The sequence below is a fragment of the Lineus longissimus genome, chromosome 18 (genome assembly GCF_910592395.1).
Source record: "Lineus longissimus chromosome 18, tnLinLong1.2, whole genome shotgun sequence".
NCBI lineage: Eukaryota > Metazoa > Nemertea > Pilidiophora > Heteronemertea > Lineidae > Lineus > Lineus longissimus.
Window position 1 is genome coordinate 10,682,814 of NC_088325.1, and position 24,619 is coordinate 10,707,432.

Sequence of the window (24,619 nt, forward strand, 5' to 3'; positions counted from 1 at the left end):
TTCTGTTTCACAGTATGTAGCCAATGAGCTGCTGCATCAGAAGTAATCATCAATTTAGTTATTTTACCACATTCAGCGAGTCTAAATAAAGAATTGTGCTGATGATGTCATAATATTGTGTCCAACCAAATTCTCACGTGGAACCAAGCTAAACGTCGCCTCCATTTATTCCGAGGAATGTCTAGTTATTGGGCCGTCGCTAGCGCTAGTGCAGACCCTTATTACCGTATGAGTTTTTCCGTCATTGTGTGGCATCATTTGCCTAGCAACCATGCCTAGCAACGGCCACTGAATTTTACTCAGAAAAATCTTTAAAATCATTTTTTTCCAAATTTGTCTCCTGGGAATTGTGTGCAGTACATTCAGCCTCTTTGTCACCAATTTTCAGCCAAATCGGATTAAAAGTGTAGGCGCTGAATCAATTTGTTTCAGCTCAACGGCGAGGTTGCCTTGTTGATTCATGGATTGACTACGAATGACGATAGCAGCCAGGCCGGGGATAGCATGCGCGGCAGGTGTTGAAATGCAAATTGCGTCGCAAGTATTTGTCGTATTGTAATAAAACCTTAGCCTTCATTAAGTTCGTTATCTTGTTCATTAAGTCCTTCCATGTCATATATAATGCCAAATGATTACTATTATTAATTGCGAGCTCTAGATTAACGATCGTGCAAAAACTATTACGTAGCAAGTCTGCGGGAATTTTGGGCTGCCAATCGAGCAGTATGTTACGTTCCTTCACAAAGTTACGTGTCTTCCACCTGTAGCGATCCGATTTCGGGACTCTGTCACTTATGAGTCTTTCTAGGGGGGAATTATACGGGTCTTATAGAGGCGTACCCCAGTTTTCATTGGTGACGATACACTGCCACTAAAAGTGACTGACAATATAATCTTCAGAAGTGGCATGTGACCTCTTTGCTACACCGTCTGACCCAGATGTGTTTGCCTTCTCTTTTACAGGCTGCACCAGCAAGACTCATAAATGGTCACAGCAGAACAACTTTTGAGGAAAATCACTAATATCCCAAATTTCGTGGAAAATCGGTAAAAATTGGTGACTAATTAACATATCACCCACTATGCAACATATTTTTTCTCGTCAAGAATGGTTTCATTGGTTTCCTTGATATTGAAAACATATGATTAGACACCTTGATCGACTTATTTGGATGATTTTGGACAAAAGTCATTGTTTCCCTATATTTGGCTACTAATTAGCATAAATTAGCATATTTGACCCCCTTCCCCTATTTGGATTCATTGAGATTTTTAGTATGGTGTTTAGGGGGTCATTCCTGAATGAATACAGGTGGAATCGTTTCTTTTGCAATTTGTGGTGGGTCAAGCCCTAAAATGAGCTAGATTGACTGGCCTAGTAGGCCTGAGGCAACTTCTCAACCTGTGAACAATAGGAAGTCAGTCAAAGCTGAGGTATGTGTGTGACCAAGTTTCCATCAACGAATTCTTTTTAGACCTTGAGATTGTTCAGACTTACCTTGTCATGTCCAATCTGTCATCATGACTTTATGGGAAAACCTGTGGCATGTTTGTCAAGGCACAGGCCCTTGAGTACATGTATTTATAATAGGGGTAGAAGGCGTAAAATAGGGGTATAAGCCCAGGAACTAGGCTAGCATAGAGAAAAATTTAAATTTAAAGGTATGAAAGCGCGGCGAAGTTTTGAAGCGGTAGACACCTCCACTTCGCGCACAAAATACGGCCCGTAAGAGCCGAGGAAAACCCAATTTTTTGCTCACTGCGCCATCTACACACCTGTCAATCATCACCAGAATGCATATTTATAATCCTACTTTGAATATCAAAGGCCCACGCGGCATCGTTTGTTTGCGAATTTTCCGGTCTGATGATCGCTAACGGCCGTCCGCCATCCCCTCTCCGATGACGTGGAAGACGGCCTTGGCAACAATAAACAAGGTCGCCCCGCTGTGAATGGAATAACGCGCGCTGATTGGCTTATCTGCCATCGATGACAACCTCGCACCCCATTTCGACGAAGAGACAGCCACCATGTATTTTACGTTATAGAGAAGCCCATAAGAACGAGGTTTGTTTGTTTACATTTCTAGGAACGTATTACACGTGTGTTTTTTTGTCATTTCGAGGTGTAAATAACTTTTATGACGAATGATCGACAATCAGACGGATATATATCAGTTCGAGTCGTGCAAAAAGGTACGTTTTGTATTTATTTCTCCACAAAAACGCAACGCTGAAGGATTTATCTGGAATTATGCGCCCAACTTTTAGCCAATCAGAGCGCAGTGTTTCCTCTTCTTCAGAACAGTGATTTCCGTTGCTATTACGTTGCTACGGAGAGGGGATGGCGGAGGGCCGTTAGCGATCATCAGACCGGAAAATTCGCAAACAAACGATGCCGCGTGGGCCTTTGATATTCAAAGTAGGATTATAAACATGCATTCTGGTGATGATTGAAGGTGTGTAGATGGCGTTGTAAGCAAAAAATTGGGTTTTCCTCGGCTCTTACGAGCCGTATTTTGTGCGCGAAGTGGAGGTGTCTACCGCTTCAAAACTTCGCCGCGCTTTCATACCTTTAATTTTTCTCTATGCTTGCCTAGTTCCTGGGCTTATACCCCTATTTTACGCCTTCTACCCCTATTATAAATATATGTACTCAAGGGCCTGTGGTCAAGGTTCTGCAGCAAAACATCCCCATACCATAATGCTGCCACCTCCGTGCTTCACAGTCGGTACGGTGTTCTTTGGATTACCCCCCCCCCGTTTTGCCAAACGTACTGCTGGTAGTTGTGGCCGAAGACTTCGCTTTTAGTCTCATCAGACCAAAGAACACTCCTCCAGAAGGCTCTGTATTTGCCCACATGTTCTCTCGCAAACTTCAGGGCCTTGCTTCCCGGTGGCGTTTTTGAAGTAAAGGCTCAGTCTTTCTTGCCCTGCAGCCTCGTAGTCCACTACGATGCAAGACCTTCTGGACAGTGGACAGTGACACATTTGTCTCTGCAGCTTCTAATTCCTCTGTAGCTTCTAATTCCTGGCAGAGGTGTTTCTTGGTCGTCTCGGGGTTAATGTGCACCTTTCTAACCAATGTGGGCTCAGTCTTTGACTGTCAGATTGCGCTTTCTTCCTGACCTTGGTAAGGTTGCTGTTGTCCCTGGGTCCCTGTACTTCCGCTTTATTGTCTGAACTGACGCCCGTGGCATATCAAGCTGCTTGAAAATGGCTCTTAGTGAAGTACCAGACTGGTTCAAGTGGACAGGCGACTCTATCAGATCTTGAGAATACTCCTTTGACTACCCCATGATTGCTCCATGAGGAAACCAGCCCTGTAAAATATTTAGTCGCCCTCCAACTTCAAGCACCCCGCTGATACTACACACAGTGATGATCGGTTAGGGTGGAATTCCACAACCAGGACGCCTTTCAATTGCAGACGATATTGGAGTGTCCTAACAGCAAGGTAAAACTTGACTTTAGACAACGTCACGTCCAACAAGAATACACCTGCCACATACGGAAATACTGCCTTTGAAGACGTCATTCAGAATGTTTGGGTTATTTAAGGATTTGTCACACCCACCCAGAATATACACATGGAAAATGCTTAAAAAAATGTCACATCCCACCTGAATACGCCGGACCGTATGGAAATATCGTCTCTGAAGACGTCATCCAGAATGGTCGGTTTACTTTCGACACAATGTCACATCCAACCTGAATACGCCTGACCGTATGGAAATACCGTCTCTGAAGACGTCATCCAGAATGGTCGGTTTACTTTCGACACAATGTCACATCCCACCTGAATACGCCTGATCGTATGGAAATACCGTCTCTGAAGACGTCATCCAGAATGGTCGGTTTACTTTCGACACAATGTCACATCCAACCTGAATACGCCTGATCGTATGGAAATACCGTCTCTGAAGACGTCATCCAGAATGGTCGGTTTACTTTCGACACAATGTCACATCCAACCTGAATACGCCTGATTGTATGGAAATAATGACTCTGATGATGTCATTCAGAAGAGTTGGGTTTACCTACATGTACGATATAATGTCACTTTTAACCAAAATACTGCAGCTGCATATATATGGTATGTAATTCAGAATGATGGTTTACTTGAGACAATGTCACATCCAACCAGAATACACCTACCGCATACTGAAGTACGTATACGGTCTTTGAAGATGTCATTCAGAGTAGTTTGATTTTTCTCAGTAATCCAACAGCCCGCTACATGTATACATGTACATGCAGGACAATACAATGGTCAGTCACTTCAAAGCGTGGCCTTCAGGGGATGGCACAAGGACAAGGGCAACTTGAATACACAACCTTTCTCAGTCAAGATGAACAAGATGCTACTTGACCACACATATATCTTTGACACCTGTCTGCTCATTTCCGGCAAAAATTGATGTTTCTTCATACATGTAGGCAGCCTGATAGTACAGCTGTGTTCACCCAAGGTGAGCAAGAATGAAGACAAGTGCATGTATTTTGATGCAAGAATCATTTTATTGCTGCTGAAATTCACATTCAGCCAGTAATACAAATCTGCTTATACATAATTGGTGGATTCACAATATATCAGATTACACAAAAGGAATTTTCCAAGGTTCCTAGTGGTCCGGCAATAATTCTAAGTCGTTTTGGGAGTTGCAGGACATCAGCCTAGCCCCCTGCGGTCAGATAAAAAGATTAACCAACAGCAGGTACCCCCCTCATGGTTAAGTTCGTCCCGAGGGCCGGAACATCGCTGTATCGTCGAACAGTTGGCAGATTCCTGAGCAGTTTTGCCTCAGTTGACACTTTTTGCCATATGACGTCATTTTAGGGTCGTCACAACACCTGATTTGTGGCGTAGTTTCCCAATAAACTGCATTGGAAGTTCGAACTTTCACTAGAAAAAGTCACCTTATTCACAAACATGCTTCTTGAGAACCTCTGCAAGGGCCTTAAGAGATGCCACAGAGTTCCGAAAACGTTAGCATCTCGTGGCATACTTTGTTAGCTTCGAGTGACATTTGGGGACACTATACCCTTTTAGGCAAACTTCGACCAAATCAAGTCGAAAAAGATCGGGATTTCTGAAATAAATCCGGCTTCAAAGGGTTAATTACACGTACTCAATGCCAATGTCATCACAATCCTCCTCCTCAGAGCTAGACGCATCCTCCTCCGAATTTGATTCTTCACCACCAGGTTGCACCTCCCCTTCATCAAAATCCACCACGATCTCTATGTCAGTGTCTTTACATTCAAATACATCTGTTGCTTCTAGGAGAAGGTCTGTGTAGAATTCCTTTGATTCCAGCAGCAACATCACCAATCCATGGTTTTCTTAAATAGAAGGAGAGCTGGACATTAAAATTCTGAAGTCATCAACAAAGGTAATGCACATACATCTGCAAACCAATAGTTTATGTCTGTCCAGTTAGATTAATGAAAGGCATTCGGTTTGAATTAATTCAAAGCAGGGCGTAGTACATTTGTATTAGTAAACTGAACCTGAGCTGGGAAAGAACGAAGTTGCAATCAGATCCAGATCTGCATCCACAGCCCAGGTTAATTCAGAGGTAGTGCCACAGCAAGACAAGTACATGTATGCATCAACCTCCACAAATGTTGGGTAAAAACTAGAATTTCGAAATTTGCTGGTAGCAAATTTGATAGTCCCCAGGTAGTCGTCATGTCAACAGAGTAGAAGCGAGAACATTTTGCGCCGTCGTATTCCGATTTGACTGGTTAGTGGTGAAATCTGCTTTTACTTTTGCAAATTAACATCGTTTTTCTAGTTCTAACGTTGTCTGAATTAAAGATGCTTTCCCAATGCTCGTCTGGTCTGGCAAGAGGCATTGCCAGGAAAACGTGACGTCATTTTGGCCATTCTTCTTACCGCACGCCCTCCCTCTCCGTAAAACTTCCTGACATGGTGTGAAGTGGGAGGGCGCACAATGGGAACCACACTGCCGTGATGTTAATAGTTTCTATTTATAGAATTCAGCGGCAGAGATTTTAAGCACGGAAAAAGTAGATTAACTCGGCTAATCTCAATGGATTTTACCCAGGAATGTTTTCAAGGCGAGAGAAACATCTGATTTAAGTACTGCGCTTATTAGATTTCATGTTCATGCCGAAGATTGGCCTAAAACGTGGACGAATGAGTGCATTATCGAGTGTTGGAGAGGTCACGTGATTGTACGAGAAACCTGAGCGAAAACAATACTGACTCCAACTCCCAGAGGGAGGAGCTGGAGTCATAAAAACGCATCTAAAGCATCGAAATATTCTGAGTTTTGAAAAATCGTTTTGCGATAGTCCATGAATCGAATTGGATTTCTTTATAATACCTCCATCGTCCCATCGCTCGACCAACTCCTGAGAATAATGACGTCATTATGACGGGGCGGAGCTTATGCTAACGTATCAGCGTCTCGCCTCTGCGCATGTCACAGCGCATGTCAGATTGAATCGCGGCTTCGGCATGTTGGGAGAAGACGATCAGACGAATCTCGGCAAAAAATGCTTCAAAAGTATCGAAATACTCAGGATTTTTAAAATACATTTGCGATAGTCCATAGATGGAATTGGGTTTGGTGGTGTAAGGGTGATTGATTTCTGGTTTATTTAGCCGTTTTGCTGGACTACCGCAATAAATGTGTTGGTGGAAGAAAATAACAGTTTCGAGAATTCCAGCGATATCAATATAGTCCCCAGACGGGATCTGGGGCCTATAATAATTGCATGGCCACTACCTTGGTTTTTGATGGCCTCATTGTTCACGGTGTTGATTCTGTCTTCCAAGGTGTTTTTTTTTTTTCTTGAAGAAAAGAACAGTTGATACCATCTCTTGAATGAGCACAGGCAATTCCTCGATGTACCTGGTCATGTGTTCATGTCTATCAACTATTTTCTTCTTCAAAGCAAATGTTTCTCCCTTGTTCCCTGAATTGAAGAAACAAATATTAGGACTACAGGCTAAAAGTTTCTTGCTCCATCCCTCCTACATGTACATACGAAACGCTGGTAAAAATACATGCTGGATATGTCAGAAATGTGACTATAAGATTGAGGCGCAACTTAACATTTTACTTGCAACCAATGCTACATTGCAACCAAATTGTGTTAAATGAACAAGGTAGAATGTACTTTACATCACTTGAAGACCAATGCACCAGTAAGCCTAGAGCAAAATGCCGACCCAGGCTTTAAACCTCAAATTGCTTGATAAACAACAGCTGGATCAATTTCTCTGAACAATCGAAAATGACTGCAGGACATTACCACTTGGAGTTATTTGTGTCCTGGACTTTGTGTTACATGTACTAAGTGAAGTTTGTGGGTAAATGAATATGAAGTGAATGCCAACCTGCAGGATTATGCCAAGGCAACAAATAGTCCTCTTGCGTGACTTCGTCCACAGAAACATGACAGCAGACTAACACAATGCTGAAGTTGCTTTCTCTCCTTTTCAAGACGCTTTCGTAGAGAAGCCCGACTCTTTGAAGCATCTGAAATGAAAATGATAAACTTTTAAACTGATCGATATAGCATTGAACTCGACATGCATCGTAACTGCACAAACTGCTAATATGAAGAAAGCCCCTTTAATACTGTCGTGTTAATTGCTATCTTTCAAATCATGTCATGTTATTTAAACCAATGAACTTTATAAGAATCTGAAAAGAATGAAAGTGTGTATATAATTAAATTGAAAAACTCCCGAAGATAGGGCAGAAGGCTGAAAACCTGGTCAACAAACTGGGTTGACCATGGCACAAGGGAAAACCGTGGTGTTCTTGCAGCTTCTATCTTCAGCTCCAGACTCTGAATCACATTCTAGAGAACAAGTTGTGTTTTGATTAAAGAGCTGTGTTCCTTCAGTTATTTTTAGTGCCTGTTACATGTACACTTTGAAAACAAATTTATCTCCTATAAATATATCATACCTGATAACAGCTGACGACGCACATGAGACACAAACTGCACATGATGAACTATGTTTTCCCATTTTCCTAAGTATTGACCTCAATACTGGCTCCCGCACCTCCTCCCAACTCTCCTCTTGTCTTTGCTTCCGGTCAGCATGCGCAACAAAATGCCTTTTCTTCCATTCAGATTCAGTGCCTGGCACTTCAGTACTATTGGAAGCCCGAATCCCATTTAGAAGCTCCATAAGTTCAGCTCTCACTGTAAATTAAAAGTGCATTGATAAATACTACCGGGAAAGAAAAAAAAAGTTCCTAAGTGTTGATTCGAAAATACCATTATTTGCCTTAATCAGCAGCCAGTGTTGCCCAATTAACCTTTAAAAAAGAATAAATCATTTGCAAACTATAACCTGACTTGTGATCAACACAAAATTCTAAATTTAGATGAATCAGTTCACGTCGTTTGACCTCTGCAGCCGTAAAAAGTATGGTAGGTCAAATCGGAAACTTACTCCTTATAAAATACACAACTTGATTTGTGTCTTGGAATAGAGCCAACTAGCTGATGAATAAAAAGACCTTAAAAAGACAAATCACAAACCTTGCTGGAACACTTGAAAATCGAAAGGTGCATCGATTTCTACTTCATGATTAATTGGTTGCAATTCCTCAGGAAAGTCCTTCAGTTTCTCTGGAAAAACAAGCAATTTTGAAATTAAGGCCAAATGCAGATTACGCCAGAAAATTTCTTCCATGGAATTTCTTCCATAAAAAGGGTGTACTAATTTTTCTGGTTTGATTTCAAAGATTGGTGAGAAATTTTAAAGAGGTATAGCAGTGATAGGGTTGGATTTGTATTGTAGGCATAAACCATTTGTCCAGAACATGAAATTATCAGTTAATTGCACTAATGTAAGCCTAGTCTAGCAGCAATATTTTTCCATGTATAAAGCCTAATTGAATATTGATGGCTCAGACGAGGTGAAGGCATTTGTCAACCAAAAACAATCTACCTGTCGTTGAGGTTTTCTTCCCTTTTCTTTCTCTTCTGGGAACTGATGGACCATCTAATATCTATAGCACCATTGTTGTCCCTGGATGGAGCCTTCACATATGGCTTTAACTTCTTTTAGGATAGGTTTTCCTCTTTCTCCTGCGATAGGAGGCAGCCAACTCTTTGATTCGTGCATAATGCCCTGCATTCTCGACAGAAGGATTGTCATCATTACCATTGGATGATGCTGAAAAACAAACACATAAAGTGACAAATACTAATAGTCAAAACTATGACTTAGCCTAGACAAAATACAGCCTCCATGCAGGCTACACTCGATTTATGATTTTAACGAACACGAAGCTTTAGAAGGCCTTAAGACAACTTCAGACAATGCCAATAGTTAAAGGGGGGGGGGGGCGCCTGATTGGCCACATCCTTGCCAATGAACCTACATGTGGTGGCAAAACAGGAAGACACAAGGTTGGCCTCGGGATGAGCAGAGCCTAATCAACGATAGCCCATTTGAATACTCTCGATGTTCTACGCTCCAATCCGCCATTGAGTCGAGTATCTGCGCCAATAAAGGTAGGGAATTCCTGCGCAACGAGTTTAAGCTTACTACTATGAAGATACGGTCTATCGCAGTGCTATTTTTAGGAATGTCTAACGTCAGGGATGTAGCCGGGGGGGATCAGGGGGGTTCGAACCAACCCCAGCTTGAGAAAAGGATCCGCTGAGGACAGTCAAAAATACTTTTCTACTGAGTTTTGTAACACCATGATTCTATCCAAATAGGCCATTGTACGATAGAGTGACAGGCCTTTCAATTACGTGGAGACCTCTACACCCTGTATTTTTTTAGCCTATTTTGGGGGACATGTTTTTTTGCTTTTTGGCTTAATTTGGGGACATTTCATCACGCCAATTTGCCTGAACAGCGATGTCATACATCAAAGTTAGTGACTGATATCACCACATACACCTGAAAAATCATAATTTTAGGGGAAAACTTTAAAATGAGGCCATTTGGATGAGATTTGGTTATGTTAGGGGTCAAAAAACGCTTCAGGGGGTCATATTTAAAAAAAAAAAAGACCTAATTTTGGGACATCCTGTACGGTGTAGGAATCATGTAATTGAGAGGCCTGAGTGACCTTATACAGTCCTTCGTAACTGGGAGTGCTGACCTGCCAGATTTCGGCCTCATGTTCACGGGCTTAGCGCCTTCGTTGCTCAAGAAATAGGCGAAGAATCCCGCCCCCCCCCCCCCCCCCCCCCCCCCCACTGCGATATCAGGCTTCCGGCTACGCCCCTGAACGTTCACGTGATACATGTTCTATGTTATTTTCGAATTGGTCAATCACTGTGCATGAGGTGACTTGTGACAAGACATCACATGGAAATAATTAATGCGATGACAGGGTTATCGGCCTGGGAAATATTGAAACGCCACCATATTTGAGGCCACAATTCATGAATTACCTCTTTTGGCAGAAGGGCAGGCACGCCGGTCTAAGTCAATGAATGTGAAATTTTGAATTTATGGTTAGGGCCAGGGGGGGCGGCCTGCCCGCCTGGCAAGCGCGGCCACACAGGGTAGGCTAGGCCTAGGGGGTGGGCATGGTGGGGGGGGGGGGGGGGGGCCTAGGCCTACCATTACAAGATAAGATAAAATAAGATAAGATAAGATAAGATAAACTTTATTTTTCATCGGTATGGGAATACATAAAAAACGTGAGCTGTGGTGGGCTCTCCAACCGATATCTAACATGATTAAAATAACAAAAGAATAAATAATACAGAGTTATCACAAGATTAATTTACAAATAGTAAAACAATAGTACAACAAACCCTACAGGGTTATGTCTCTAAAAGGCAATAGTACAAACACAGTTTAAAAAGCGCACATAGCACTTTTACATTTATCACCCTTCCAAGTTAATAAAAGTTTACGAAAAATGGTAAAATTATTGGCCTCACGGATATGGTTTGGTAGGTCATTCCAAATCCGTGAGGCTTCATATATAAAACTATTTTTACCATATGATATACTGTTAAAATGATTGATCTGCACATTATTGCTACGAAGGTTGTGCGAGATTTCTTTTTCTTTTATAAGGTTCAACAAGTAGGAGGGTCTTTGTTTTTCTAGGATTTTGTACACTTCTTCAGCAATAGTTCTCTGTCTGCGTAGATGTAGGGAGACCGAAGCGTCCTCTGCGAGAAGTGACTCGTATGAGCTAGTATGATCTTTATACACAAGTTTAAGGGCCCTATAATTTAATCTTTCCAGTTTTTTTGTGTTAGATACACTACAAAAATGCCAGATGATTGGGCAAAAATTTAAATTTGACTGGATGAAACATTGATAGATAGTTTTACGGCAACTGATCGGAAGGTACTGACCTATACGTTTTGAAAACATTGATCTGGCGACCAATTTTCTTGGCCATGATAGCAATATGAACATCGAAATTTAGTTTGTAATCAAGACTTACTCCAAGCAGCTTGGTCTCGTCCGTACATTCGATTTCTGCACCCTGGATGCTGAAAGTAGGTTTCTTGGTATGAGTTTTTTTACCCACCGCAAGACCCTGAAACTTCCCTGGATTTGCTTGCATCTGATTTGTAGTAAACCAATCAACAAGGGCACTACCGTCAGCCTACAAGGTGCGTTTCATTGTTGTAAAATTTTTGTGGGAATATGAGATGGTATTGTCATCTGCATAGTTATACAAGTTGCTTTTTTGGACAGAATAAAAAATATCATTTATGAAAATATTAAATAACACTGGTCCAGCTATTGAACCTTGTGGGACTCCTTTAGTCAGGGGTAGGAATTCGCTCTGAGCATTACCAATTTTGACGCATTGTTCTCTGCCAGAAAGGTAGCTCCGGAGCAGAGATACAGCCGAATCTGATGTTTTATAAGCACTCAGCTTTTCCAAGATTAGGTTGTGTGGTAAGCAGTCGAAGGCCTTCGAGAGGTCCATGAGAATTGCACCAACAAAATGGCAATCATCCAGTGCCTTCCTCCAATCCTCCGTGAGTGCCAGTAACGCAGACTGACAGCTGTAGCCTCTGCGATAGGCTGACAAGAAAGGATGAAAGAGTTCACTGAAATGCCCATTCAGTTGGTCCACCATAGCCCTCTCAAACACCTTCGACTTAATAGGAAGCACACTAACAGGTCGATAGTTTTTCTTCTGGAGTGCATCGTCTTTTTTATAGACGGGGGTGACTCGAGCACGCTTCAGTTCTGTGGGGAAAACACCCGACTCAAACATACTATTTATAATTCTAGTGAGATGGGGTAGGTAAACAGGTTTGATTATCTTAAGAATTTTTGCCGAGATATTATCCAGGCCTGTTGCCTTTTTGTTGCCAATGGATGAAACATACTTGTCCACCTGTTTGATTGACACTGGTGTGAATATAAATGGAGTTATAACTGGCGTGTTGTCCTTAATTTTCTGGACACTAGGGTGCGTTTTGACTTCATCCTCAGAGAGGTCTTTACCTATGTCCTTGGCTACTTTTGAAAAATGACTGTTAAATATACTGGCGACTGCATTAGGGTCGGAGATGACGTGGTCATCTTCTAGAAGACAAATTTCTTTCAAATTACATCAATGTGATATGTCAAGGATGACAAATAATGATGAAGATGTCCACGCATCGAGCATTTACATACATTTACGGCAGCAGCATGGGGATGCATCTCATTTATCAATACAGGTGGTAGGCCTAGCTAGGCATGTGCGTGCCCTGCTGGGCCTGGGCCGGGGCTGGGCGACGGCCATGCTTTTTTCTCAGATCGATTTAAGACAATTAGGCCTAGCCTAGGTGACAAAAAAACCAACACCTTTGGCGACCATCTGGCTATACTTACCACCAAATTCCATGGTCATGATATTTGATGCGGTCCTAACTATGACATGGTCTACGTTTCATAGCCTACCGGTACTTCAAACCGTAAATAGCAATGGAATTGAGCGAAACTGAAATACTACAACACCATCCGATAAATCGAATGTCGCACGTTCTGTATCCTGCGAGATCTCGAAACTACTGCGCACAGGCGCGAGAAATTATATAATAGCTCAATTGCCCCCTACCCCTTCAGCTCAGGCCCCCTCGACTAACTACCTCCATCCCCCCCCCCCAAATGTAAAATGATATCGTTTTTAGATTTGCTGTCGGTGTAATCGGGGTTTGTTTGTCAGTCAAGGGGGCAACCGAACGGGGGGGGGGTCTCTAAGTTTCACGTGCCTGTGCTGCTGTTTTAGTAGCGGCAGAGGCAGTGGCTAAAAAGGTAGCACGAGAAACGAGGATGAGCTGATATAGTTCCCCAGTAAAATGGGTTGCCGCAAATATTGACAACTTTAAAACTGTCGAAAACCTGCGTGAAGATTAATCAGAATAATTGAAGAGTCATGAAAATATATGATGACTACAAACCTAATGCAAATCTAAAACATTCATACGGGCTGGTTTTGCGAATAGATGGATACCTTTGTTTACAAAATGACGACACTCTGACGTCACGCATAACTTAAAAGATACTTCGTTGCTATAGTTCATCATTATCCCACTGTAGCGCAATGTCTGTTTAGTTCCACCCCTAGCTGAAAGGTGGGGCATCCTGATTTGGATCGTGGGATATGTACGTTATAAGCCACTAATACCAATCGTGGATATACCACTATTGTTTGCGGAGAATGCACTGCATATTCGGCTAAAGGAGTGTTTGTAAATAGTACAGAAACCGACGTGAAAGTTTCAAAATGTCACGCAGTTTTCTCCTCTTTTATGAAACATTTTTCAAATTTTGAAAATGGAAATGTGCTATTAACCAACAGGAGCTTGTCCGTATAACCGGGGATTTTGGGGTTTTTCAAGTAGATTTCCGCGAAATTTCCGAAATAGAGATTTTTTTTAATAATCGGTGGTTGTACGGACATGCGCTGGGAATGGCTGCGTCCATTCCAACAGAGTATGCTTCGATGCGACATAGCATGTTGACATATAAATTTGATCAAGGTGAATTTTTGACCATCCCAAAAAGTCATCTTTCTGGGTAATCCAGAAATACGATCCAGTTATTTAGGGGGAAAGTTCACTTAGATGTTTCGTACGTTACTGGTACTCGTACCGTACCATAATTTGTTTTGGATCATTGTTATCAATGAATTATCATGAGTTGAAGTTCGACAGTTTTGCGCCACGCAAGAGTATAGATCCACCTTAAAGGGGGACTATAGGCAAGAGCAGAAGGCTAATTTAGCCATCTTCATGTGACTAATCGAAGTCACCCACTGACATGGTTCAAGTGTAAAAAAATACAGCAGGGGTGTCACATCAAGAGTGCATTTCTCAGCCTTGGGACCAAGACTATAGTTTTACTTTGCTTTCACCATCAACTGCACCTTATTGAAAGACTCTGAGTAAATTCTCAAATCGAAATTTTTTTTGAAGAATTGTAAATTTGACTAAAAAATAATAAATTAGGCTTGATAATATCAGGTTAATATTTGTTATCATTCTCTGTCATTGGGTACGGCATGATTTTAGGTGCATGCCCTATCACATGATACGATCGATTAAGCCTATACTATCACAGAAATACCATGCGGATAATCGAGTTGCGAACTTGATATCTACCAAACCTCTTGCGGAATATTTACACCTTTGTCCGAATCAGCCCAGTTACATATTTATTTTAGTGATATTGAGTATGGTTAAACATCCTTCATACAAAAATGCAAACAATAACAACGCTTATATGTAATTATCTATAACAGCAACACGACATTCTTGCCCGCTCACCCGCTTTGGCACGTTTTTTAACCGCTGAATCTATGAACTCGAAATTTGGTACACATGACCCCTACACCAGATAAATTCTGACGCCAATTTCAATTCAATCTGAGTCTTGACTTGGCCACCAGGTGGCCAAAACTGAAGGGCAATATCTCTCTTTTCGACAGAATTATCGTGGTAGGTAGAGTCTACTCCAAGCAAAGATACATCACGTGTCATACGGGTTTTTGATTTGACCTATTTTTCAAAGTCACAGAGATCAAATGGCGTAAATTGGCCGTCGTGGCCGTTAGAGTGTAACAGCAGTGATGTCAAATTTCCTATTTTTGGCTGATTTCAGACTTTTTTGTCTCCCTTATTGGCCTCAATGATAAATTCGATAGATTGTTATGGAAAACGCTTTTTCAGCTTTCTGTGGATCTTTGCTTAATCAAAACCAGAACAAAAATAAATTTCTGACTTTTATCTTAACTCATTGGCTTCGTAGAGTCGGTCTCGCGGATTTTAACCGGATAATACATGCAGTCGTTTTTTTTATCATGCAAAAAGACTAGTCACAAAATTTAATATCATGCCTCCAGCGTCGCTATTATAAAACTCTGGTGAACTTGTTCCCGGACGACTCTTGACCGTGTCCTGGTTTCTGCCAACAATCGCTATAATAAAAGAAAATGTTTTTTTCTTTATTTCTTATTCGTCATTGCTTTCGCAACAAATCACATATCGACAAGTTTAAGTACGATCATGACATCATGAATACATCTATTAGTTTTTACTGTCGGGTGAACTAGTTCCCGGACGACTCTTGACCGTGTCCTGGTTTCTGCCAACGATCGCTATAATAAAAAAAATGATTTTTTTCTTTATTTCTTATTCGTCATTGCTTTCGCAACAAATCGCATATCGTCAAGTTTGAGTACGATCATGACATCATGAATACATCTAATATGTAAAGTCACAGACTTAGTGCACCCCCCTTATGGGGGGACAACCCCCCCAAACCCCCCTCCGTCGACATAAGTTTTAACCAGTGCGTTGGGGGAAGTCCCCCCCAAACCCCCCCCCCCCGTGGACAGTCAACTAGCCCTTCCATGTCATTTACCGCTGGGGGGGAGGGGGCGATGGATGTCATCTGTACTTGTGATAGTTGTGCAAATAAAGAATTTGAATTTGAATTTGATATTATCCAGTGCAATGGGGGAAGCCCCCCAAACCCCCCATTGCCATTGGACAGTCAATTAACCCTTCCGTGTACCCACTCACTGGGTGATTTTGAGCCTATAGGCCTGCCATTATGACATCAAAATAAATTGGTTTAAATTGTCTTTGGACTTGGTTGTGACTGCCAAGTCAAGTTCCAGTGCCACAAAATGCCAAAAATAACTATTGCGAAAGGTCGTGTTATGGAAAAAGTCTCTATGTATGTTCTGAATGGTAATAATGATCAATTGAATTGGTTTACTGCTGTTAAAATTACTAAACAATGCAAGAAATTTGGGAAATTTGAAAGGAAGAATCGAAATCGTGTTTTCATTCGTGTGCGGACGCCACTGAAGCAGACGGCCGAAAGTAGTTTGTTCTCTGTCCGCTAAGGTGCAGAATCTAGATGGTGTATATTGAGAGTTCGGCCAATTTGCCAACTGAGACTTGTTTCACGAATCTGCGCGAGTTTTGATTGAATTCCGCAAATAAACAGCACTTTTGTACACGATTTAAGCTGTTAAGGCGGATATGCAAATAAAATTCTTTGATCTTTCCTGAAGAATGTGTCGGGGGATAAATCCCCCCGAACCCCCCTAAAATTGTTGGGATTATTAGGCCACGGCCGATGTGGAAATGGTTCCGCAGGTGTATATATTGGCGAAAAAAAGTCAATAACAATATTTTTTTCTCGCTAATTTGCACGCGCAGTGGGCAGTCCAGTGCATGTCAGATGGTACGAAAAGCGTATTTGCATTATTTTGATCATATCGAATGGTTGATTTAGTGTGATTTCGAGAAAAAACTGAAGAAACACGTCTTGGCAACAGTTACCAGGCGAGCGCGCGCGTGTGTGGAATATACTATATGTCACGTGACCTCGGCAAAATTGAAACAAAACGTCGGCATTTTTGTGAGTAATGCGTGATTTAGGCGGCAGTTTTTCTAATTAGAAGACAAATAAATGTTTCCTGATTTTTGTAGGCATGTGTCGGGGGGGGAAAGGCCCCCGACCCCCCCCCTAAAATTGAAATTAATTCTTGAAAATTGAAAATCAGCCAATGGGACGCGACCTACCGATGCGCTGTAGCGACGCCGGACACATGAAACTACCATGACTACCCTCATATTTATCAGCGCCGTTTTTGACCAAACATTTTTGTTTCAAGCTATACGAGACAAGACCACTAATGAATATTCATTGAGTTTTTTCTGCCAGTTGGCTGAAAAGAGTGGAAATAATATGTAAAGTCAAGGACTTGGTGAGCCCCCCTTTAGGTCGGGGGAGCACCCCCGAACCCCCCTACGATAGCGTAACGTTTTTACCCAGTACAATGGAGGGGAAACCCCCCCAAATCCCCCCCCAAACCCCCCATATTGGGACAATCCATAGTTCCTTCCGACACATTTTTGTTTTGGTAATGTAATACATTGTGATTGTCCTTATTCACGGGAATCGGGCGTTTCCAGTGATATACGACACAAATGGGTTGTCCTCATGCATTCACTTTGGAAACGCATTTTAAAATATATGTTACGTCCTGTTAATGGGGCACGTCATCATCGCGTACATTTGGGAAAAACTCCCTAACGAGACCGGAGCAGACGGCTGAAAGTAGTTCATTTATTGGCCGTTAGGGTGCAGTATGTCGCTCACCCGAATTTTTCACGCAACTTTTGCTAATTAGAGCTAGTTCTAGTTTGTAATTCATTTTGATACTTCAGATTTGGGTAGTAAACCAAAATAACTTAGTCGTCAGTGTGGTTTTAAGCAGGAAAAACGTATTTGTTTTTCTTAAAGTGCCTTTTTTGGACGGGTGTGTGCGATTGTTTTGTTTATGTCACGTGACCTCGACCATGTCGCCACAAAATTGAAATAAACCACCTTTTTCTGTCATTATTTAGGGCAGATATTTCTATAATAAAAATATTAATATAAATGGCCAATTTCTTAGGCATATGTAGCGAATTCCCATGAAGATTTAAATTAATTTTAATTTAATTTAAATTAATTTCAACCAATGGGATAGCAACCACCACCGGAAGATCGCGGAGAAATCGTAAACTCAACGGAGTTAATTCAGAAAAAAAAAAATTGTTTGTAGGATATACTATAGTTAGTCTCTTTATTTCTCATCATTCATTATATACTCCCGCACACACGTGTATCCTAAGAGCCCCTCCTAAGAGGGGGGCTTATTATGTAAAGTCAAGGACTTGGTGAGCCCCCTTTAGGTCGGGAGAGCACCCCCGAACCCCCCAACGATAGCGTAACGTTTTTACCCAGTACAATGGAGGGGAAACCCCCCCCCCAAAAAACCCCATGTTGGGACCATCCATAGTTCCTTCCGACACATTTTTGTTTTGGTAATGTAATACATTGTGATTGTCCTTATTCACGGGAATCGGGCGTTTCCAGTGATATACGACACAAATGGGTTGTCCTCATGCATTCACTTTGGAAACGCATTTTAAAATATATGTTACGTCCTGTTAATGGGGCACGTCATCATCGCGTACATTTGGGAAAAACTCCCTAACGAGACCGGAGCAGACGGCTGAAAGTAGTTCATTTATTGGCCGTTAGGGTGCAGTATGTCGCTCACCCGAATTTTTCACGCAACTTTTGCTAAATAGAGCTAGTTCTAGTTCGTAATTCATTTTGATACTTCAGATTTGGGTAGTAAACCAAAATAACTTAGTCGTCAGTGTGGTTTTAAGCAGGAAAAACGTATTTGTTTTTCTTAAAGTGCCTTTTTTGGACGGGTGTGTGCGATTGTTTTGTTTATGTCACGTGACCTCGACCATGTCGCCACAAAATTGAAATAAACCACCTTTTTCTGTCATTATTTAGGGCAGATATTTCTATAATAAAAATATTAATATAAATGGCCAATTTCTTAGGCATATGTAGCGAATTCCCATGAAGATTTAAATTAATTTTAATTTAATTTAAATTAATTTCAACCAATGGGATAGCAACCACCACCGGAAGATCGCGGAGAAATCGTAAACTCAACGGAGTTAATTCAGAAAAAAAAAAAATTGTTTGTAGGATATACTATAGTTAGTCTCTTTATTTCTCATCATTCATTATATACTCCCGCACACACGTGTATCTTAAGAGCCCCTCCTAAGAGGGGGGCTTATTATGTAAAGTCAAGGACTTGGTGAGCCCCCTTTAGGTCGGGAGAGCACCCCCGAACCCCCCAACGATAGCGTAACGTTTTTACCCAGTACAATGGAGGGGAAACCCCCCCCCCAAAAAAAACCCCCATGTTGGGACCATCCATAGTTCCTTCCGACACATTTTTGTTTTGGTAATGTAATACATTGTGATTGTCCTTATTCACGGGAATCGGGCGTTTCCAGTGATATACGACACAAATGGGTTGTCCTCATGCATTCACTTTGGAAACGCATTTTAAAATAGCTGTTAATGGGGCACGTCATCATCGCGTACATTTGGGAAAAACTCCCTAACGAGACCGGAGCAGACGGCTGAAAGTAGTTTATTTATTGGCCGCTAGGGTGCAGTATGTCGCTCACCCGAATTTTTCACGCAACTTTTGCTAAATAGAGCTAGTTCTAGTTTGTGATTTATTTTGATACTTCAGATTTGGGCAGTAGACCAATATAACTGAGTCGTCAGTGTGGTTTTAAGCAGGAAAAACGTATTTGTTTTTCTTAAAGTGCCTTTTTTGGACGGGTGTGTGCGATTGTTTTGTTTATGTCACGTGACCTCGACCATGCCGACACAAAATTGAAATAAACCACCGTTTTCTGTCATTATTTAGGACGGATATTTCTCTAATAAAAATATTAATATAATTGGCCAATTTCTTAGGCATATGTAGCGAATTCCCATGAAGATTTAAATTAATTTAAATTTAATTTAAATTAATTTCAACCAATGGGATAGCAACCACCACCGGAAGATCGCAGAGAAATCGTAAACTAAACGGAGTTAATTCAGAAAAAAACCAAAAAAATCAATTGTGGTCTTGTCTCCATTTACACTACATTTTGGGTCAATATAGTGAAAAATTTGAATGTGCTCAAATCACTCTAATTCATTTAGAATATTGTATTGCTGATGATTTAAGGTCAAAACAAGCTAAAATAATGAGAATAAAACTTAATTTGACCCAAATAAGAGTCAACCTAACCCCGGTCTAAGTTCGGTTTCATTTTTACAAGTCTTGTTGTGTTGCCATTCATTCTGTAATTTCTTTGAAACTACTTAGGCCTTGATTCTGAAAGTTGTGCCCTAAGCAGCAAAGATAAATCACATCCTAAATTTTCAGCTCCATAGCTTGCTTATTCTGGCCAGGGCAGGTCTTTGAATTTGGTGCTGTTGGCTGCAAAATCATGACTTTTTGTCGATTTTGTCCTCTTTCGTCGCTTTGGCACAGTTGTACCACTCTTTGAAATGTCTCTCATTTCTCCAAAAATGTCCAGATATGACTTTCCTTTGGTGGAGAGTTGTGGGATGTCATCTACATAAGTTTGAAAAAATTCTCAAAATGTTAACCCCTGAAATGTACCTTCATTGAGACAAGACCACTTATGAATATTCATAGGTTGGAGGGTCGAGGCCTATCAATTAGACGAGTGCATGTTTTTAACTCTCAAGTACATATTTGGAGAGGTATTGAAAAAATATTTGTTGTGGCAAGTCTACAGATAAAAAGAAATTATTTGATGAAACAATTAATGTCGAATTTTGCTAATTGTGTAATAGGGGCGTGTTTTGAGTTTTTTCTGCCAGTTGGCTGAAAAGAGTGGAAATATCAAAGTCTGTCTAATTTGTCGATTATCCAAAAATTTCCGTGGTCAATCACCAGTTTATTTTTCACCATTTACTTGCCCGACTGTCTGGAATAACATAATCTAAATTTCAGATTCACAACCGAACGCAGTATTTGATGCGTCGCGGTCAAACATTGACAATTTAACTGCTAAAAGGCTTAAACAATCAATTGTGGTCTTGTCTCATACAGAGAATTTCTAATGGAAATGCACTAATTCCTTCACGCATGTATAGCTTGCGCACCCCTACCTAAAGGGGGTGTATTAGGGGGGGGATAGGCTTCACGTTACTCCGCCAAACTCTAAAATATTCTGCAGCGGAAATCTCTTGTTTTTTACCACACCCAGACAAATGGCTATTAAGCAGACGTTGCCTACTTCATCCGTAGCAACAGGCAGAGACAAAATGGCTGTCATGATGATTTGATTTCAAAATCATTTCGAAACAGTGCCTTGGTATTTTTCCATCCTTGAACGTTTACTCCTGTTTTGATGAACACATCCTTCAAGATCGTTCTGAAATCTTTATTACTTCGTTCATTTGAAACGTCCAGTAGAATAGTTTGTTTTCCTCGGGATCAAGCAAGAGGTCATTCCTATGACCGATATATCAAGTCGAGTGGGAAAGACTGTATTATTTCCCGCGGAGAAAGGAAATATGTCGAACCATAAACGATGAATACGTGTTGTGATTAAACTCTTTGAAATACACGACTTGTATTAAAGTTTATGGTTTCTGAATATGAACGCGGTGATGATTTATTCAAATTGCTACATGAAGATAATTTAATGTCGGCATATATAGGCTATATATGTATACCATGCTTAGTATGTGTGATGTCAAATGTGTCAAGAGAATGAAAAGATGAGATGATCATAATCTAGAATGTTTATCACACGACTATAACAAAACTTAGAGGAGTGTTATCTGAGGATTTGAATTTGCATTCCTATAAAACAGCATGTCAAAAGGTCAGACTCTGCGTAATAAGTCACATCGAGGTATGTCTATTGAGGCGATGCATGATCATACAAGTTTAAACCGAAGTAAATAAAAGGGTGTTTTCGCAACTTGACTCAAAACAGGTTTACGCACGTAGGCGTTTGCTCTTTGTTGTTGTTTTTTGCAGACGCGAAGTGTGTGTACACCTCCGGTCAAAAGTAAATGAATACGTGAAATTTCCATATGATATCTCCTAAAATATACACTACCAACAAAAAATTGGGAACACTTACGCCACATGTACAGTGCATTTTTTATTCCGTATAAAAGTATGGTTTGGCTGAGTATCACAGTTTGGTATAGGCTTTTACAAATACCACATCAAAATGTCCATTTCAAGAAAAGTCTTGTCAATTAGCACGTATGATTATTACCCCTAACAAACACAAATTCCACACCTCTTGAATGACCGTTATATGCCATTCAAAATTGTTTGAGTGAATCGAAGATGGACATTGGGTTGGCGATACCAGTTAGTCTAATGGTTGTACCATTCGCCTTTGCATCAGTATCTGTAAGGGTTCAAGATAGGCAGATACGGGTTTTATTTTAATACGATTTCTTTCATTGGAGATCGTCAATAGACCTAACAAAACCACACCATAGGCCTAACCACTAATTAGAAGTTAGGTCACAAGTGATCAGTTGATTCGCAATGCCAACCACTGTTCATCAGCTTACCACGACCTCGAAGTTATCTCATATAGCTATTGAACAGTTTGTCTTTTACTTCGCTTTGCTGGCAACTTTCCAATTTGGCAAACTAACCAACAATTAACTTAGTATCGTATCTAGATTACCCCGAAATTCCTTTGCGAAGTAACCATTCATCGACTAAGTGCCGGTAGATAGAGATTGTTCGTATAGTTGACGTCAATGATTGAAAGAACGGGAAAGAAAGGAAACTGAATTCTTTGATGAATTATTGACAGACGTGAAGCATGATATCTATTGAATACCTCTTCGTATAACGCACGTCCCTTTCGTTTTGTCTTGTTAAAATAGGTATCTGTCATCAGTGTTCGGTTTGTTGTGCGGATATGTATTTACTATGAACTCAATGCATGCCAACTGGTTGCTAACTGGGAATGTCCCCGTTTACGGAAGGGGGGGGGACTGGTTATGCTTTTAGTGTATGTAGGCCACAAACGAAAACACCCTACGCTTGCAATAGCCTACACAATATATGAACAGTTTGTCTTTACTTTGACGACTACCATTAACTTGGATTAGTTAACTTCCTACGTCAAACACTGCAGCAGCAATCTGTTTGAGTCTTAAAGGGACAATATAGGCAGCAGCTAGGCAGGCAAGATAAAGTTACACAAAGTCGCCAATAGGGGTCTCTCACATCTCACAGTACGTCGAAATGATTCACCTTTGTACGAGGAATATATTTAGTACTGAATCTGACATGACGGCCCTCACTGTGTATATTAATCACCTGAAGATGGCCAAATTAGCCCCTCTGCTCCTGCCTATAGTCCCCCTTTAATGACAAGATGCATTTAATTTAAGAAACATACACAAATAGGCCTATCTAGGCTAGCAGGTGGAAAATTCAATCATCATTTCACCACAAAGAGCTGCTTCTGTCAGCAGATATGAGACAGCTACCGAGGCGGGCGGGGACTATTTCTTGTGGGACCTTGTGGTTCAGCGTCTCCAAGGAATTCTATTTTTAGAGTCCAATGGGGGGGGGCTGTACTGGCTAAAACCTGTCACTTTCAGAGAACGGGGGAGGGGGTTTGGGGGACTCATCCCCCAATGTACTGGCTAAATATGTCAGAAGGACGGGGGTTTGGGGGAGCTCCCCCATGTCAAACAGTTGTGTGAGTTCACTAGAGCTTGCTCTTAACATACTCTAGTCTCGGCTTTTTATGGTGGGTTTGCAATATGCAGGCCATTCCCCTTCACAAATTACGTAGAGCATGGTTACTCACAGCTTTTGTGATGAAACGGCCAATCAGATGGCGGAGCAATTCCGAAGTGTGCTATGGTCGATTTCGCGGTTATGCTAAACACTCAGGCAGTTTGTTGAATCGCTCCAATGAAAGAGATCTGACCTATGAGCAGTTCCGAAGTTCCAGTGTCAATGGTATTTCCAAAATTGGGTCCGGGGTGGTTTTTTGAATTGTTTGTTGTCAACATTGTGAGCAATGCCTGTGCCTGTGGTGCCGTGAGTCACCAGGTTATCGAAAATGGATTCGAGGCAGCTTTACGCCAAGGCCAGGTCGAGGCTGGACCACTTCCACAACTTGACGAAGAACATGCAGATGGAATTGAGTTCATGGCCATGCTAGATGATGAAGTGGATCAGGCCTATAGTGCTCTGCAGGATGCGAGAGAACACGGACTGTGCCTTTGTACTGTCTGTGTCAACATTAGTTGTCCACCATAAATCACCTTCGTGGCACTTATTTACCCAACAAATCTCTAAAAACTTCCCCATAATAATCTCTGATTTTTAAACCTGCATTCAGTGGTATTTCAACAGAACTACCATGTTTTGCTGCAATGAAATGCAGAAAAATACTACTGAATGCAGGTTTCCCAAATCTGAATTTGATTTTGTGGAAGTTTTTAGATAAGAATGGGTAAATAAGCGCCATGAAGCCGATTTATGGTGGGTAACTAATTTTGACCCAGACAGAAGCCTGAATATCTAAGCAGATCCATGACGTCGACTTATGTCATGACGTCAGTCACATTGGCAAGAGGAAAAACCATTGTTGTTTTCGGCCGTTATACAACATCGTCGCTGCATGTGCTTACTGTGTACATTACCGAGTGACGTACTGCACATCTTAGCAATCTATGGGTAATAAGGTTCACGTTGGTTCACGT

At 41.2% G+C, this 24,619-nt stretch overlaps 1 long non-coding RNA gene across 1 annotated transcript; it reads right to left on the reverse strand.

The window, feature by feature from the left end:
- Window positions 1-6,767: 6,767 nt before the first annotated feature.
- LOC135502635 (uncharacterized) lies at window positions 6,768-8,163 on the reverse strand. The gene is made up of 3 exons (XR_010449801.1): window positions 7,956-8,163; window positions 7,376-7,517; window positions 6,768-6,951 (listed from the first exon to the last, which is right to left on the reverse strand). It is a non-coding gene; the product is annotated as an uncharacterized LOC135502635 (long non-coding RNA).
- Between the last annotated feature and the right edge of the window lie 16,456 nt (window positions 8,164-24,619).